Source organism: Hypanus sabinus, chromosome 8 (assembly GCF_030144855.1).
Source record: "Hypanus sabinus isolate sHypSab1 chromosome 8, sHypSab1.hap1, whole genome shotgun sequence".
In the NCBI taxonomy this organism is placed as follows: Eukaryota; Metazoa; Chordata; class Chondrichthyes; order Myliobatiformes; family Dasyatidae; genus Hypanus; species Hypanus sabinus.
This window is the reverse complement of record NC_082713.1, coordinates 47331220-47351610: the sequence shown is the minus strand read 5'-3', so window position 1 is coordinate 47351610 and position 20391 is coordinate 47331220.

The window sequence follows — 20391 nt, the reverse complement described above, 5'->3', positions numbered from 1 at the left end:
ACTGGAGAATTAGACGTTTATCGTGATCTCCATCTACAGTCCTTCAACAAGGGCAGGATCACGACAACGCGTAGTGCAGCAGAATATCATTGACACCGAATTTTAGATATCATAAATTGTTGTCACATTTATCTCATGACCACAGAGAGCACTGAAAGCTTGCTGGTATTATTATTGCAACTTCCAGGTCAATCACAGTACAGCTGGGTGCATATTCCTGTAGCTGCCTTTTCTTAATTTGTTTTTGGAATGTGGCAACACCAAGTAAGGCCAACACTCCATTGTCCCTCAGAAATTTGGCAATGAATTCTTCTTAATCTTCTACACACCATCATGTGATGGTTGAATAGTGTTGCTGTGACTGTAATTCCAGATCTTAGGCCATGGAGGAAGGACGATCTATTTCCAAGTTAGGATGTTGTTTGCTTTGGAGGGCAACTTAGAGTTGGTGTTCCAATTCATTATTCTTATTAGTTATTGAGTTGGCTGACTTGGGAAATATCATTGAGCAACTCTAGGTAAATAATTATGGTGTGTATTATAAATATAAACGGACGTGGGAGCATGGAGGAACATCTGGAAATCACTAGGAAGACCTTCTTCGTTGCTGCTGCTGCTGTGAGGTCCGGGACTCTGCTGGGAAGAACAGGCCTCCAGTCCTCGGGGTCGCGTTACCGATGGCCGTTGTCTTAATACGCTCGGCAGAGGATGGTGCTCGGAGAAGCTGTGCCGGAGGGGATGGTCGGAGGCTCGAAGGTTCGAAGGACTCAGAGTCCGCTGCGGTCAGGTCGCTTTCACTGTATGCTGCGTCTGCGAGGCTGGGTTTGACAGAGCATAGGGGGGGTATTCCCTTCTGCTAACGGTGTGGGATGATGAGTCAAATCGGAACCCTGAGGACTTGTGGAATCTGTGTGGTGGTTTCTTTTGAACTTACAGTCTTTTAACATCTTTGGACTATTTTTACTGAGCCCATGGTCTGTTTTTTTTATCAATTATGCTATTGTTTGCACTGTTCTAACTATATGTTGTAACTATGTGGTTTTGTGCAGGTCTTGTAGCTTTAGTTTTTGGTCTTGTTTTATCTGGTAGATTTGGAGCTTCTTTCCAGGGAATGCACTAAGATGGTAGCATGATATTAATACGCAGCAGCCTCTCCAGACTCTGGATTGGGGATTGCCAAACGTTATGTGGATTTTCTGGTGTAGTCTGTTTTGTCATATGCTTTTGTGATAACATTCTGGGGGAACGTTGTCTCATTTTTTAACAGCAATGCATTTGTGGTTTCTAAATGACAATAAACTGAATCTGAAATAATAGCAGTTAGAGGAAATAACTATATGGGGTTGTGGATGGATGTCAAATAGATAATGTCCTAATTAGTGGTACATTTCCTAGATATTGCACCTTATGGCTGTGGGTTTGAGAGGGGCTGTCAGAATAGCTTAGGTGAGGAACTGAAATCTCAAAAACTTTTGAAATACATTTACCCAAGCCCCTGATTGGAACCATTATGATGGTAGAAATGCTTTGGAATATCAGCAGGTGAGTCAGTCACAATAGCAAACCTGATTTGCTCTTATTGCTGCAGTGTTTATGTGATTGGACCAGTTGAGTTTTTGGTTAATGGATGCCCCGACGATCACCACCAGATCTGTAAAATCAACATCCAGGGAATCACAAATGAACAGAAGATAGAAAAGACTGGCCACATGGATACCATCAGTTTAGAAGCAGATGAGAAGCTTGGTAGCCTGTGGTGAGTGGCTCATGTCTCGATCTCAAACTCTTTCTGCCATCCAGAAACCAGAAGAGAATAGCCTGCTGAAATACTACGCACTTGCTGGGATTAGTGTATTTCAGAAATTTGAAACTATTCAGGACAAAGGAGCCTACTTGATTGGCACCTGTTTATAAGCACATATATTCATTCCCCAAATCTCACCCTTCACTTCATAAGGTTTAAATCATAGACCTTGCTTTCCAATACCACTAAGCAGCTGGGTTGTCCTGGTGAAAACCAAACAAGCTCTTAGTTATTGGAGAGTACTTACCACTTGATGACATAGAACATAGAAGGAATGCAGCCATTTAAGGGGGTGTCTGATCACTTATGGGCAATTGCTCTAATCAATCATTCATTTGAAAATATTTACAGGCAATCTTTCCTTTTTTGCTACAATCCACAGAATTTGAAACAAATTTGTACATTAGTCATTGCCTCCTCTTCCGTTCTTCCTCACCTTTCTGTATTCTATATATTTAACTTCCATGATTTAGAAACGTCAGAAGAATGGTTATACACCCTGTCATGTTTAATTACTCATTTTTACTCAACTATTGCGTTAGGAGTTGCTAAGCAACACACTGTCCATCTGACAGTGTGTTCTACTGGTTAAGTTTAGATATGCTTTAAGAAAATATATTGAAAAAATGCAGTGAAACAGCTGTAACGGGTTATGAATAAACCTAATTTAATGGCAGTGTTTTTGAAAAACTAAGTTGAAATTTAATTTTCTTTGCGATTACAATGACTTCTGAGAAATTGGTGCTGTTTACTCAGTCACACTACTGTGAGCTCCAACTGTCCAAAGGCAGAGGCTGTTGTCAATCAAAGAATGCAGGGATTTTATTAAGAACAACCTGGAGTGCAAACAACAGTTTGCCTGGGTAATCGAACCCTTGTTATTTCATTTTTTGCTTGTAACACTCTGACACGCCTTCAACAATGTATTCGGCCTCAATCTCAACAGAGTACTTCTTATCATACTTATTTCCCACTTTAATAATTCCTGTTTTCACTTGAATGAACTTACTAATTTATTTTGCTGCCATATGCCACTTAGAAACTAGATTAGTCCAATAACAATATACCTTAACAATGGAATGAGAATTGTATCTTGTTAATCTGCATGGTCTCAGAATATTTTGCCAATTCCTGGCACTGACTGGTAAGATCTGCTTCATTTCCAGTCCAAACTGAACATGGTTGAAATACTCCATCCATGAATATGCTAAATGCTCAAATTAATGTTGGCATGTCTGAATTCCAACTTCAACTACTTCAAAAGAACAGAGTTTGGAAGTGAAGTAAACATTCAGCAGCTAGTTGATCATCCATGGAGCTCTGTATAAATTAGGATGAAAAGAAAGGGTGGAGAGTTATACAAGCTGTTCATCTCAACTTTTACGAGCAAGTTACGAGCAACTACCCAGGATTCCATTCTCATTCCTTCACTCATTTCGGGAGCACATGCAGGTGACAACTAAAATAATATTACTTTTTTATTAGTACTAATAATCCTTATTTCTGAAGGAAACAAATTTCATCAAGTTTTTGAAAAGATGGTTTGATTGGTTTAGTGTATCCAAGGGATGCATCCTTTTTCTTTAACTATATTATCTATGATCAGAAAATCAGTGAGCTTTTGCAAGGATTAGCCATGATTTTAAAATTGATTTCAAGTATCTAAGGACCAAGCTGAAACAAACATGAAAGCTTATCCAAATCACACTTGGCAGCTATATGTGTGAATCAGGACAGCGCAGAACAACAAACCTAACTGCTCATGCTTGGTTGAATGGGTTGTAAATCTTGTTAGTTCCATCATGGGTACTAGCCTAAAAAAGTACCCAGGGCATCTTCAGGAAGCGGTGTCTCAGAAAGGCAGTGATCGCTATTAAGGGCCTCCAGCACCCAGGGCACGTCCCTTTCTCACTGTTACCTTCAGGTAAGAGATACAGATGCCTGAAGGCACACACTCAGTGATTCAGGAACAGCTTCAACCCCTCTGCCATCCAATTCCTAAATGGACATTGAACACTTGGACACTAACTCACTTTTTAAAATATACAGTATTTCTGTTTTTTTGTATGTTTTAATCTATTCAATATAGATAAGCCACAATCGATTTATTTATTTATTTGTTTGTTTATTTATTATTTTTTCCACTTCTATATTATGTATTGCATTGAATTGCTGCTGCTAAGTTAACAAATTTCACGTCACATGCCAATGATAATAGACCCAATCTTTTTCAATCTTTTTATTATTATTATTAATATCAACATAATAAGATAGATACATAGATAATGGGATTACAAACATACACATTTCAACTGAACATGAGAGTATATATAAGCAATAGTTACAGTATAAATGAGTCTTCCCAAATCATGGATGATATAAGTAACCAATAAACAAGGCAAACCTAGGTATATCGTAATATGTATTAAAAAAAAACAGAAAACAGAAAAAGAAAAAAAATTAGGCAAAAAAAACTAATCTAACAATCTAATAACTAATAAGAAAAAAAGAATGAAAAAAGAAAAAAGGGAAAAAGAAAAAAATGAAAAAAAGGGCTGTTTATAATATCAAACAAGATACAAAATCATCAGTGTCATCAACTCCGATCCTCTCAACATATGTAAAATCAAAACTGGAAAAACAAATAGGCTTGGAACAGGGTCATATTACATCATATGAAAATATTGAATAAATGGTCTCCAATTAGACCCAATTCTGATTCTGATGAATGCTTTTTTTTGTAGCAAGAGAAACATGTCAACACCACTTTTCTCATAGTGTGCTGTAGCTTAAGGAATGTCTAAAAATGACCAACATGTCCTAAATGCTGAGAAGCAAATGAAGTTCCTGAGCATTGCTACAGAAACAGCCACTTAATGACTGAAGATTTCAGAGGTAATCTGCTACATGTATTCTGAATGCTTTCTAAAATAATTAAAAGATGGTTGGTTTCCTGTTCTTTAATCCTTTTCGCTCCTTATGGAGCATAGGTCCTCAACAAAAGTCCTCCACTTCCTGCGATCTCTAGCAGATGTTTTTACAGTCTCCCAAGTTTGGCCGGCGGCTTTCAGTTCATCCAAAACCCTACGCCTCCAGGTTTGCTTTGGGCGACCTCTTCTTCTCTTCACTTGTGGATTCCATTCGAGTGATTGTCGAGTGACATTCGACTGGCTCTTCCTCAAGGCGTGGCCGACCCATCTCCACTTCCTCCTCCTTATCTGGAATACAATGGGGTCTTGGTTTGCTCTCTTCCGTAGGTCTAGGTTTGACACTCTGTCGTATCACTTGAGGCGGACGATCTGCTGGAGGCATTTGTTGAGAAAGGTCTGGATCTTGTTGCAGCTGGTGTTAGTGATTCTCCATGTTTCGGATCCATATAGCAGGATGGCTTTCACATTGGAGCTGAATATACTGAGCTTAGTTTTGACAGAGATGGCCGTAGATCTCCAAACAGGTCGCAGGGTTGTGAAGGCATGTTGGGCTTTTCCGATCCTTGCTCTGATGTCCTCATCTGTACCTCCTGATTTACTGATTTTGCTTCCGAGGTAGGTGAATTTGTTTACATCATCAACTATTTGTCCTTCAGTCCGTAATGGCTCCTCTTGTTTGTTATTAATGCATAGAACTTTGGACTTCTCCTGACTGACCTTAAGGCCTACTCATTGTGAGGTCTCTTGCAAGGAATCTACTTTCTTCTGCATATCTTGAAGCCGGTGTGAGAGAAGAGTGAGATCATCTGCAAATGCCAGCTCTTCCAATTTCCCTGTTAACGTCCACTGGATGCCTCTCTCTGAGCCAGCATAGGCTGTTCTTGTAGCCCAGTCGAGTACCACAAGAATAAGTAGAGGTGACAGCAGGCATCCCTGTCTGACTCCAGTAGTGACCAGGAACTCTTCGGACAGTCTCCCATCGTGGATGACCCTGCACGGGAAGCCATCACAAAGCTGCTTGATGATATTCACCATCTCTTCCAGTACACCATAGTGTCGTAAGATGCTCCACATTGACTTTCTGTCCAGGCTGTCAAATGCCTTCTCAAAATCAATAAAACACACATATAGTGGAGCTTGCCATTCTATTGTCTGCTCCACAATAACTCTAAGTGTAGCTGTCTGGTCAATGCATGATCTCTCTTTCCTGAGCCATGCCTGCTCATCTCTAAGTCTCTGGTCAATGGCGACTTTCATCCGCTCCAAGATGACCCTGGTGAGAACTTTGCTAGGACTGGACAACAAGGTGATCCCCCTCCACTTGCCACACAGTGAAAGATCTCCAGATTTTGGCAGCTTCACAAGGAGGCCCTTCTTCCAATCTGATGGGATCTCTCCTGTTCTCCATATCAAATTCAGCAGTGTATGCAAATGATCCACCATAACCTTTCTGCCCCCTTTCAATGTTTCTGCAGGAATGTTGTCTTTTCCAGCAGCCTTGCCGTTCTTCAGGTTTTTCAGGGCTTTTCAAATTTCTTGCTTGGTGATTTCACCTATATTGATGTTGAGTGGGTCTCCAGGCTCCAGGTCAGGTGGGTTCTGTGGTGGTGGTCTATTCAATACTTCCTGGAAGTGTTCCTTCCATCTCGCCAGCTGATCTTCAACCAAAGTGAGCAGATGGCCTGTCTTGTCTCTAACAGGTCTGTTGAAATTGGTTTTCTTCCCTCTCAAAAGTTTAGTTGTCGTGTAGAGTGCCTTGAGGTCCCCTTTACTGGCCGCTGTTTCTGCTTGCTCTGCTATTTCATTGAAGTATGACCTCTTGTCCTTTCTGAGCTATTTCTTCAACTCCTTGGCCATCACGCTGTACCTGTTGGCGGTGATTTGTTTCTGTTGCCGGGTTCTGGCCTGATTCAACTCCTGTTTGAGCTTTTTCTTCTCCTCCACCTTCTGCCATGTCTTGTCCCTGATCCAAGGTTTACTGTTGACTGATGGTCTTCCCAGTACTTCTTTGCAGGCTCCTACAGTGGCCTGCTTGAAGGTAATACAGGCGTGTTCTGCTGTTCTCTCATCTTGTTCTTCTATTTGAAGAGCCCCAAAGCGGTTTTGCAAGGCGATGTGGAAATCTTTCTTGTTCTCTTCCATCTGTAGTTTTCTAACATCAAGCTTTATTCGCATGTTCTGTTGCTTCTTCTTGGCTGACAGCTTCATCTTCATCTTTGCAACAACCAAATGGTGGTCAGTTCCAATATCTGCTCCTCTTTTGGCTCTCACATCTTGCAATGAACTTTTCCAGCACTGGCGGACTATGACGTGTTCAATTTGGTTCTCTGATGGTCAGGTGAGACCCAGGTTATCTTGTGACAGCGTTGGTGGGGAAAGAGGGTACCTCCAATGGTCAGTTCGTTGAAGGCACAGAAGTCGGTAAGGAGTTCTCCATTTTCATTCATGTTCCCCAAACCATTCTGGCCCATCTCTCTCTCCCTGCCAGTGTTATCTTTGCCTACTTTGGAATTCAGATCTCCCATGACGATCAACTTATCTTGCTTAGGTACCTTTCCAACTACTGCTTGAAGCTGGGTGTAGAAGAGATCTTTTTCTTCTTCCTCTGCGTTGTTAGTTGGGGCGTAGCACAGGATAATGGATACCTTCTAGAATCTGGACTCGAACCTGGCTGTGATGATACGGTCGGACAATGGTTCCCATTCTATCAAACTTCTGGCTGCTTCTTTGGACAACATCAGGGCCACACCAGCCTCATGCGGGTCTTCCTCTTTTTCTTTGCCAGAATAGAGCAGAGTTTCTCCCGTCTGCAGTTTGGTCTCACCAAAAGTATTCCACCTTGCTTCGCACATGCCCAGGAGTGTGAGGTGGTATCGGTTCATTTCCTTCACTGCTTGTGCGCACCTACCTGTCTCCCAAAGCGATCTCACATTCCATGTTCCAATTAGAGTAGATTTCTTCTGTGAGAGCAGCTTTGGAACCTCCATTATGGTTTTCCTCAGGTGAAGGAGGGCTGTCAGCCCTGCAGCTTCCTGACGGGTTTGGTTGCAGTGTGTCATCAGCCTCCTGAATGGGGCCCTGCTTTTCCCGAGACCTGGGTTAGTGGTTGACAATCTGTTGACGGTTTCTGTAACAATTGCTTGTTTTACGTGAACAGGTTGTTAACCCATTGCACAACCCCCAACCTGGAGGGCCAGGGGTTTTCTGTCGGGGTCACCTTCCCCCAGGCGATGGCATTTCCATGCTATCGAGCTCCACCTGCCCGGGTTTGAAATCAGAGTTTACCCTCTCCTAGATAGGCTGCCATCCAAGGCTAACGAGTCCTATCTACCCGGGTTTGGAATCGGAGTTCCTTCTCCTAGGCTATGTTGTTTCGCGGCACCTCCTTCCATATTATCCGGTGCATCCCTCACACGAGGGATCCCCCATCCACCACCCAGGGGACGCGCCTCAACACCGTATAGCCCCAGCGCGAGGTTGGTTTCCCGTTGCTTTACCATAACTCAAAACCATTTCTGCACAATGTATTTTGATAGTTTGTTGCAGATCTAACTTTAACCCATAGATACTGTAAGTTTGCAATTTGTGAAAGGGAGTAAGTCTAAGAGTGACCAACAGTTACAGTTGAATTCAGTCTTCGGGAGATAAATACTGTTCCCTCAAATTCTGTGGAGGCCATGTAGCATCTCACGAGGTAAATCAGTTATTTTTTAGCAATTTCCTTTTCTTCAGAGGGGTAACTGCTTTTGGTGTGGGTTTGCACAGTTGTCAGTAACCTAGTATTTCAGCTAGATGGCTCCTCTTCAAGTTTCTGTCTTCCTGGCAACCAATAACTTGACAATAGGGGAAATAAGAGCAAAGTGAAGCTCATTCTTTACTGGTGAAACAGTTATGTATTGGATTTTGAAAGGAAAACTAGTTAGTGATTATCCCCCACACATGAAGTTAACTCCTATTGTTGGAAGCCCAGTCTGCTGTTGTACTAAGGATATGTAAGTCTCAGTATAGACTTTTATCAAAGGCTTCAATGTTTTGTTCTGTTGGAAGTAGAGAAAATGCTTGACTATATTTTCTGTCAAAGGAGTGCTGAGGCTAATAATGCACAAATAATAAAGCAGCTTCATCCAAGGAACAAATGTTGGCTCAATGACCTGCCCGGTGCACCACTGAATTATTTTATATATCAAAATAAATATTATTCATATTAAAAATATATTTACAAGAATAAATGTTGCAGTCTTGTTCATTCTTATATTCATAGTCAATGTATTACTACTGTTCTATTACATTCCTTGAAACCAATGGGACTTTTGCCACTCATGTAGCCCCTGGGGTGGTAAATTACTGCAATAATTAAGGGGCTTCCTGGAATGCAGCAGATTCAAGGATATTCAGTAATTGGTTAAATCTTAACCTTAACACCAAAACAAAAGATCAATTCTGAACAGTGTGGAGTTTCATTCCCTCTGATATTAATTGTTGGACTTTTTAAACGAGATGTTTTATATTTGTTTTTTTTATTTTTGTCTCCAACTTACCTTCTGCCTTCAAAGTAAATTTATTATCAAAGTTTGTATCTGTTACCACATACTACCTTGAGATTAGGTTACTTGCAGGCATTTGCAGAGAAAAAAAGCAATACAATCTTAAGAAAAACTTCACATGAACAGACAAATTCCACTGTGCAAAAAAGGCAAACTCCGAATAAAAATAATACTGAGAACATGAGTTGTAAAAATATTACAACTATTACTTTCCCATATTCCAATATTATTTTTCAAGATTACTTTCCTTCACAATTTATCATAACATGAATATTAATATTGAATTCAGCCTCACTAATAATATATTCTTCTCCTTCTTTCCATTACTTATTTTTCAATGTTTCTTGTTGCTTAAGGCAATTCACAGTTGGGTGCTGTTCACTCTCAGGTCCCAGATGCTCAGCTATACTCACTGAACTTCTTAACAGCCCACATGTACTACAATTTAATGGGCCAAACTTGAATAGGGCATAGGAAAATCCAGTTAATGACAGATGGCATTAAGTGCCCTGCTGTAGCCACAAATGACTCAAGTATTGTCTAGAGTTTAGGAAAAAATCATTCATAAGCGTGGGTCTCTGTTTTAAACAGGCAGATTTGTTTATACAAAATAGCAGACTTCAGTTGGCTATTGAACCTACAGGCAAAAAATAGATTGGCCAGCTGAGCCAAGAATTCTTTTTATGGTTTCTTGTTCATGTCCAATTCACAGCTTGCTGTACACAGTAATATAGTAATAGTAATAGTAATGTTTTGCCTGTTTAATTACAAGCTGTTTCTAGAATGATATTGTATCAAATTTAACTGGTTCAGGAAAGTACGGAAAAAGGGAAAGAGAGTTGTACACAGGTTTCCCTGACTTAGTTTAAGAGAAAATGCTAGAATCTATTTCTGCAGACCTGGTAATAGGGAACTTGAAAAATCAAAATATGATTCAGAAGAATCAAAATGGACTTGTGAAAGGAAAAATCAGTTTCACAGACCTTAAGTATGTAGGGGCCTTAATATGCTGGATAGATGGAAAACAGCAAAAGATTTTACAAAAGGGATTTGGTAAATTGCCACTCAAGAGGTAAATATTAACTTCTAGCCAATAATGTACCCAGGGTGATCTTCCTGTGCCATATTATACAGATATATAAATAACTACAGCAGGCTCGTTTTTGTGGTATTAACCACAATCTATTAAATAAATGTCTGTCTTAAAATCCGTCTTTCATGTGCAATCTTTGACTGACATAACTCATTCTAGCTTTTATATTTCATTCTATTTATCCTTTAACAATTTATCTCAATGGAGTGCAGAATGCAAACTATTGTAGGTTGGATCAACCTCAAATAAACTGCTGACTTGAACACTGCCTTCCAGCCAAATGTAGGTTAAAATTTGCCCAAAATACAGAATTGTGTCAAGGATTCCATGTATTGGTGTCCAAATGGAAAGAGAGCTGTGACAGAGGATCCTTGCTGACAGCTCATGATTACAACACTGATGGGCATTATGTTTTCCAATTCCCTCATGTTTTGTTATTCTGCATAGCTCAAGCAGAAACTTGGGACATACTGAATTCCTCTACAAAAATACCAAGTCTTCCTTAAAGGATACAAAATGTAATTCAGTGGGCCAACATAATGAAAACAAACATAGAAAATATTACAAATATTGCAAATTTCAAATAAAAGTAGAAAATGCAAGACATATTGAATGTCAGTCGGCATCTGTGGAGAAAGAAACTAAGTTAATATTTAGGTTATTGATCTGAAGAACTAAAACAACATAGAGACATAACAACCACAAAATATGAGGGTTTAGCACCCATTGTTTTATATGTGCATTCTCCTTAGTGATTTCTTTATAGTATTTTAGAATAAAGTTTCTATTTAATGTCTTTCAAAGCCTCTTGCCAGTTTTGAAGGAATGTTGCTACAGTTCGGAAATTTTTGTGCCTTCTATTAAAGCTCCTAAGAAGTGCTTGGAGCATGGCAGTAGTTTACATAGGGAGAATGAAGAGAGAGACTTTTGGGCAGTACAAAGGAAGACAGAAGAAAGAGTATCAGCAACATTGGACAGCAGGGGATCTCAGTCTGGGGTTCACAGATACCTTGGTTAATGGTAAGGCTCCATTGTGTAAAAAAGGTTGTACGTGGTGTAATTCTCCAGCATACACCACATTAAGGAAGAGTACCTTGAGAGGATTCAGCAAAAAGGAGCTCTTAGCAAAAAATATGCCCTGATACAGCCAAAATGAGGCTTCAGAACAAGGACGTATCTCCATGACCACTGGCTATAAAGAACCTCATTGACCATTATTATTCTAACACTCCTGACATTTTCTATACTATTAAGAAAGCATGTACGAATATCACTCATTCCAACACATTATGGAAGCTGCCATCACCGTCTGCTCAGGGAGACAGGACTACATCTTTCTCTCCCTCAGCAGAGATGAGCAAACAGCTCCTGCACATTAATAGTCTAACTGCAGTGTGCAAATCAGAGGAGGTTATGGGATGTCCAAGGAGTTGGGTGTGAACAGGAGGATTAAATTTGAACATGCGGTTTGCTTGAATGTCCTCAGTTTTGCTGCTGGCTGCACCATTTGTGATAATTACTTCAATGCTGGCAATCTTTTCCCCTTCTGTGAGGTAAGCTCCTTACAGGCCCTCTTATCCTCAGCCAGTTTGTTACAGCTGGTGACTGTTTTATGCCACTTTGGCCTTCACAACAGAAGGAAGCACTTTAGGTTTTTCTTATTTATTTATCCAACATGCTAGCAAGGCTAGTACTTAAAGCTGGAAGATAAAGAAGACTTCAGGTGCTGGACTCTGGAACAACAAGCCAAATGCAAGAAGAACATGACAGGTCTATCACCATGTGAAGGCCAAAAGTTTAAGTCAACGTTATGGGTTAATACCCTCCATCAGGACAGATGGGAAATGAGAATCAGTATCAGATTTATTATCACTAACAAATGTCACAAAATTTGTGGTTTTGTGGCAGCAGTACAACCCAAGACACGGAAGTAAATAGTGCAGAAGACAAGGTATTGTTCATGGGCTCATGGACCATTTAGAAATCTGATGGCAGAGGGAAAGAAGCTTGTTGATTTTTACTGCAGTGGTGATGGTGTTGAGTCCGAGCTGTAATCGGTAGATAGTAGCTGTTGTCAAGTCAAGTCAAGTCACTTTTATTGTCATTTCAACTATAACTGCTATGTACAGTACATGGTAAAAATGAGACAATGTTTTTCAGGACCATGGTGTTACGTGACACAGTACAAAAACCAGACTGAACTACGTAAAAAACAACACAGAGAGAAATAAAAACAACTACACTAGACTACAGACCTACCTAGGACTGCATAAAGTGCACAAAAACAGTGCAGGCATTACAATAAATAATAAACAGGACAGTAGGGCAAGGCATCAGTCCAGGCTCTGGGTATTGAGGAGTCTGATAGCTTGGGGGAAGAAACTGTTACATAGTCTGGTTGTGAGAGCCCAAATGCTCTGGAGCCTTTCCCCAGACGGCAGGAGGGTGAAGAGATTGTATGAGGGGTGCGTGGGGTCCCTCATAATGCTGTTTGCTTTGCAGATGCAGCATATAGTGTAAATGTCCATGATGGCGGGAAGAGAGACCCCGATGATCTTCTCAGCTGACCTCACTATCCGCTGCAGGGTCTTGCGATCCGAGATGGTGCAATTTCCGAACCAGGCAGTGATGCAGCTGCTCAGGATACTCTCAATACAACCCCTGTAGAAAGTGATGAGGATGGAGGGTGGGAGATGGACTTTCCTCAGCCTTTGCAGAAAGTAGAGACACTACTGAGCTTTCTTTGCTATGGAGCTGGTGTTGAGGGACCAGGTGAGATTCTCTGCCAGGTGAACACCAAGAAATTTGGTGCTCTGAATGATCTCTACCGAGAAGCAATCAATATTCAGTGGGGAGTGGTTTCTCTGTGCCCTCCTGAAGTCAACAAGCATCTCTTTTGTTTTGTTCACATTCAGAGACAGGTTGTTGGCTCTGCACCAGTCTGTTAGTCGCTGCACCTCCTCTCTGCAAGCTGACTCGTCGTTCTTGCTGATGAGACCCACCACAGTCGTGTCATCAGTGAACTTGATAATGTGGTTTGAGCTGTGTGTTGTAGCATAGTCATGGGTCAGCAGAGTGAACAACAGTAGACTGAGCACACAGCCCTGGTGGGGGCCCAAGCTCAGTGTGATGGTGTTGGAGATGCTGCTCCCGATCCGGACTGACTGAGGTCTCCCAGTCAGGGATCCAGTTGCAGAGGGAGATGTTCAGGCCCAGTAGGCTCAGCTTTCCAATCAGTTTCTGAGGGATGATTGTGTTGAATGCTGAACTGAAGTCTATGAACAGCATCCGAACGTATGTGTCTTTTTTGTCCAGGCATATTAGGGCCAGGTAGAGGGTGATGGCAATGGTGTCATCTGTTGAGCAGCTGGGACGATACGCCACCTGCAGGGGGTGCAGTGAGGGGGGCAGCAGGGTCTTGATATGCCTCATGACAAGCCTCTCGAAGCACTTCATGATGATGGATGTGAGTGCAATGGGACGGTAGTCATTTAGGCAGGACACTGAAGACTTTTTCGGCATGGAGATGATGGTGGTGGCCTTGAAGCACGTTGGAATGGTGGCACTGCTCAGGGAAATGTTGAAGATGTCAATGAGAACATCTGCTAGCTGGTCTGCACATCCTCTGAGCACCCTACCAGGGATGTTGTCTGGTCCAGCAGCCTTCCATGGGTTGACCCTGCACAGGGTTCTTCTCACATCAGCCACAGTGAGACACAGCACCTGGTCATTTGTAAGAGGGGTGGACTTCCTCGCTGCCACATCATTTTCCGCCTCAAACTGGACGTAGAAGCTATTCAGTGCATCTGGGAGGGAGGCATCACCTGCACAGTCAGGTGATGTTGTCTTGTAATTGGTGATGTCCTGGATGCCCTTCCACATGCGCCTCGTGTCGCCACTGTCCTGGAAGTGGCTGTGGATTAGCTGGGCGTGTGCACGCTTTGCCCCTCTGATGGCCCGGAACAGTTTGGCCCTTGCTGTTGTTAGGGCTGTCTTGTCACCTGCTCTGAAGGCGGAGTGGCGGGACCTCAGCAGCGCACACACCTCCGTGGTCATCCATTGTTTCTGGTTAGCGCGTAGAGTGATGGTCTTGGACACAGTGATGTCATCAATGCACTTGCTGATGTAGCTGGTCACTGATGCTGTGTACTCCTCTAAGTTGGTAGAGCCGCCATCGGTTGCAGCCTCCCTGAACATGTGCCAGTCAGTGTGCTCAAAGCAGTCTTGAAGAGCAGAGGTGGCTCCTGCTGGCCAGGATTCGCCTGCTTCTGAACTGGTCTGGAGCGCCTGACGAGCGGTCTGTATGCTGGGATTAGCATAACAGAGATGTGGTCTGAGTAACCAAGGTGGGGGCGGGGCTCTGCCCTGTTGGGGATGTTTGTATAAACTAGGTCCAACACGTTCTCCCCCCTCGTTGCAAAGTCCACATACAGATGGTTGCTGAGGTGTTCCAAAGCTGAAATGAGAATCATTAAGAATGTGTCCATTGAGGAACTGTTGTGGTGGTAGGCAAACAGAAGCATGTCCAGGTCCTTGCTCAGGCAGGCGTTAATTCTAACCATGGCCAATCTCTGAAAGCATTTCACCTCTGTAGGTATGAGTGGTACTGGGTGATAGCTGTGTAAGACCCTCACCCTGCCCTTCTTGGACACTGGCATGGTCGCTACCCCTTTGAAGCCGGTGAGAACCTTCAAATGCAGCAGTGAGAGGCTGAAGCTTGCATTGTACAGCAGGTTGGATGCTGATAGGTGGAACTAGATACAGAGGAGACGATAGGGAGATGGGACTAACTTTGAGAAGATGGGAAGGGTGAACAAAGAGAGAAGACCTTGTGAGTGGGCAAGTGAGTGTATGTTGGTCTGGATTATCTGAAATTGGAAAATTCAGGTTTTATACTATTGGATTGTAAGCTAATCAAGCAGAAAATGAGATGAGATGTCTCTACCTGACCTCAGATTGGGAAGCTTGTACAAACAGCAGATGCTGGAAATTTGAAGTGAAGGCAGAAAATACGGGAAATACTCAATTGATCAGGTAGCAGTGAATGAAGTGGAATTCATGTTTTATAACAATAACTTAATTAGAATAAGAAAATGATAGAAATTATACAAGATTCAGTGTATGATTATTAACATTCCCAAATTCTGATCAATGTTCTCCGACCTGAAATATGACCTCTATTTCTCTTTCCATGAATGCTGCATGACCTACTGATTATTTCCAGCACTTTCTGTTTTAATTTGAGAAACTGGGCACGCCCCCTCAAGCAACGGTTTGGTCAACCATACAGTTATGGAGTCATAACTACACCAGGCTAGGTAAGAATGGCAAATAAGTATAACTGGGTCATGCAATAAGATTAGGTAACATATAGTCGATGTTGAATAACAGTCAGGGTGTGCAAGCTGTGAGATGCGATGATAAGATTTGGAACACCGTGATAATTTTGTAGGCATTTTCTGACAAGGCTTCAACTCCAACTGACAGAGGTTATTGATAGATAAGTGGTGGGTCACCGTGCCTTAATCAATGTGCACATCTTATGCTACAGATATAGCATTTGATAATGGGATAAGGGATAATTTGATAAGGGATAAAACTGAAACTCAAACTAAATAAGTATCAGAAAGAATTTATAAAAATTGCACTGGCAGTAGCCAAAAAAGCTATTGCAGTTACTTGGAAATCAGATACACATTTAAGTATAGACTCTTGGAAGAAAGAAATCTATGGTTGTATTCCATTAGAAAAAAATACTTATAATTTAAGAGATAAATATGAAACATTTCTGAAAATTTGGAGCCCTTATTTACAAAAGACAGGATTAAATATATAGATGCTCTGAAGATGAAATAATTGGTTATTAGGGGAAAGAAATAAGTATACATATTAAAGTTATTACGAATTCCATGGAGCATGTGGAGATTTTCCAACAACCAGGCATTCTTTCTTTCTTTCTCTTTTTTTTCTATAGGGCAGTTAGGGGGGAGGGGTTAAGGGGAGGGGGTAAGGGTTATATACATTGTTTTTTCATACTTTACTTTGTAACCATTTAAAAATGCAATAAAAAAAGTTTTAAAAAAAAAGATATAGCATTTGAACATGCATTCATTGACTTTTTTGTACAAATGAGACTATTGAGTTATCCACCTGGAACTGCATCCCTCTGAGCTATTGAGATTTCCAGATAATCGGTTAGTAAAGTATTGGAGTTTTATTACATTATAAAATATGCACTCTTTAGATTGAAACCTGTATCTGGAAAGTGAAACATTTCATTCACTCAAAGAAATTGGCAGTACTTAGTGCTCATAATTATAAAAGGTTAGAATACTGTAGAGCCTAGATTTGTAGGACACCTCTCTAAGGATATTGAAGTTAAAAATCCTTTTATTAGTTCCTAGAATGTGGTCTGAAAATAAAAATACAAATATCACAATTTCTTAAATAAATGTCAGTGAATCTTAGGGGAAAACAACTGTCTCCATCTGAAAAGAGCAAAATACCACGGGTATGAACAAGCCAGGCAGCACCTTTGGAAAGAGAGGAGGAATTCGTATTTTAGATGTTATAGATGCAATATTATTTAAGGAAATACATAGTCAAAAAAAACAGAAGAAGCTTTAACATTTTTTTACACAGCTACATAATCTAATGGCAAGGCATGTCAGAATTAACTTAATTAATGTTCTCCAGCACTTCTTGCTGCCCAGGTCAAGGCAAAGTCTGGCCACTCATTCTGAAATTACGTCGTAAGTCTGGACACATGGTCTGGGCATTACTACAGATCTATTCTCAGTGTCTGTGGTGGCAGAAGCTTTGATGGAACGCCTTAAGATGTTCTTTGATGATTCAAAAACTTACCTCTCATTGCAGATGTATTTAAGTTCCCAAGACAGCAAGGAGCTTTGTTTAAATGGCTATTTTCCTCTTATCCAGCAGTACAGCTCAATTAGATTAAATGCTACACAGAGGACAAGAGTGTTGACATTTCATGTGCTGTAGTAGAGTTTTTTCACATATTCTAGTGCATAGCATTCATCAATGCCCACAGAGAAGTCAGTGATCCTAGTGGCCTCAAGGAGAGCTCACACATATTGGTTGTTGATCAAATTCTCTAAAAGTTATGAAAATACTATTCATTCTCTCATGGAACGCAAAAAAACTGAATAGCCAGGGTTTAAATGTAATCAAATTATAGTTCAGATGTGATCTTTTATTCTTATGGAATGGAGAAAATTATCAAGAATTAGACCAGTTCATTTTAGTCCAGCAACATTTATTTTCACAATTCTAAAATCTTTCGGTTATTTCAAGGGAACTTACAAAGATAGCAGCCCTTTTGTGTAAGTGGTAGAAGTTTGAGATTGATATACAACGTAACAGTAGAGGCCACAGAGAACATGCACAATTAATGACTAGAAATTCGATTGCATGGAGTTAAGCTTTTCAGTGCTTTGCAAGCCAGCATCAACCTGTCACAAAATGCATAGCACCTATTTCCAAGTGAAATTACTTTGATTGTGGAATTGGACCTGACCATTTAGAGGTACACTTTGCTGATGACAGGGGTTTCACAAAGCAGCTTGTCACTGCATTGTATCATGTGCGTTTTTTTTTTGAGGTGCTGAGTAGAATTGAACTTTATTTTGCAAGTGCAATTTAATCAATATGTAGTAAAAATTTAGCATCCTTCCAGACATTTGAAATTGAATGCCCTATTTACTTTTTTAATTCTCTTTCCACATTGGCTAGAAAATGGATGAGATACATTTTCCCTCGTCCTATTTGTAATTTCTCTCTATACACTTAGTTCCCTGCACAGTACATATAATTCACGTTTATTTATGCCAGTATACACGTCTGAAATAATCATAGATATGTGAAATTTAAAGTGCTTAATTTCATTTTTAAAAAGTTGTTTTGGACATCAGTAGCAAGAGTGGCAATTAATCCCCCCACCTGATAATTTTGAGCAGAATGTGTGCTTGAATCACAGCATTTGTATTGGGGAAATGTTAAAAAAAATGCCAACATAGAGATTTCCACCTTTTGCATATCCAGTGACAATAAAAGAATGACAATATTCATCCATGAACGGCAGACATGTAAGCTAGGGGAGCAGCTCGAGCAACCTTTATCTGTCCCATCTTTGTGTGTACCTGCAAGGATGTTCGCTTGCATAAGCAAGTAAAAGTACCCAAAAAGAATCACTAAGGACCACACCGGTACCATGCATTATGTCTATATCTTAATAGTTGCTTTCCATTTTCTACCATCTTCCTTTCATTCAAATTTGGAGTGCTGACAACCTTTGTGATATTTCACTGTGATCCTCCAGAAGGAGGCTGATTCCACATGAATAATTCAGGTCTGAGAGTTGAAATCTTTACACCTTCAAGACTGAGTGGGGCTGCATGATTTATAGACTACTCCATTTTTCATGCTCCCCAATTCTCATTGCAAATTAAAATCAATCATTTCTGTTTCTTCACCAAATGGCCAAAATTTACCAGATGCATAAAAGTACTTAAAATTAAGATGTTAAATCATCAATCATTCAACTGCCATGGATGAAATGCATCTATGCACTCTACAATATGGTGAAGCAATAGGGCTTCTTCCCTCCAGCAAAACAAGCCTCCAGAGCAGAATCACAAAGATAGTGACTAACAGATTGAACCTACAAAGAATAAACATTGCTCCGTTACGCCTTTCCATTTTTTGATGAATGTTTTGCTGCAGTGTTCCTTTGAAATAAGGCTTGCTGCTAATGCATGAAGCACTCAGTTTGTTTACTATCATCTTTGTAAATACAAGCATTCTGCTGTGGAGGCAAAACCTTCACTGGTTTATTATTGATCAGTTTCTGACTTAATGGCACCTTTGGAGATGAGACTAGGTTTTGTGCTGACAGTCCATCCATTGAGATGGCATAAACTAGATATTGAACCTGTGAGAGTGCCTGCTTGGGATCGCAGTGCAGCTTTCAGAAGATGGAATAAAACACTGGTGACATCAATGAATGCAAATTACCTTTCAGATAATTACTACTAGTTTTCTAGAACACATTCACTCATTCTAATTTTCCTTTCCTATTGAAGTACTTTGAGGGGCATTTTCCTGTACTGAATCAGGTATCTATGAAGAAATCTGCCTAAGTTAATCTCCATTCATGAAAACTATGGAAGCTCAGTTTCTATACTGGTATGTTCTCATGTTCAATATTTGCTGAAAAGATCCCAAAATCCAGCTTTGGGTCCATTGTGTTCCCATATGTAAGTTGCCCTTCAAAAACTTTGAAAATGATAGCATGTGTTTTCATACTTCCAAGACTGTGGGCCCCATCTCAGTACTGTTTCCCTTGACTCCTCCATCGTCTGTAGTTACAATGTCTCTTCACCATCCAATCCTTAAAAAGCAAACACTTTCCTTCAACAAATTATTTGTTGTACCAAAGCCTTTGTACTTATAAGCTCTATTCTGTATCAGCTGATGTCAGCCTCTTCTTATTAAAGGCCTAAAAATAAATCAGGCTTTTTCAACTTTAGAGTCAACTTTGATAATTTGGTAATTTCATATACTCCTACTATCACCATGTCTTCCTGGTTCCACCTATAGAGCAGTGGATTCATATCGACTGATACAACATCCATTACTACTCTAATGTATTCCTGGTGGACCTACCTCATTTTAATACAGAAAATAAGCATTAATAAAAGTGTGTCAATGAAGCTGGCAAATCCCAAGGACCCAAAGATCTACATCCCAGATTTTTAAATGAGGTGAATTTAAAAAATGGTGATCACCCTGGTATTATCTCTCATCATTCAATCAATTCTGAAATTGTTCCTGTGGATTATAGGCTACAAAATACAGATGATGCAATAGTTAAAGAAGGAGGGAGAGAGAAAACAGGAAACCACTAACTTCTTCGCCTAAGGGTTAGAAGGTGCTGGAGTCAATTTTCTAAAGAATTCTACACCTTAGAGTCACTGAATGGTAAATTCAAAGCAGGAC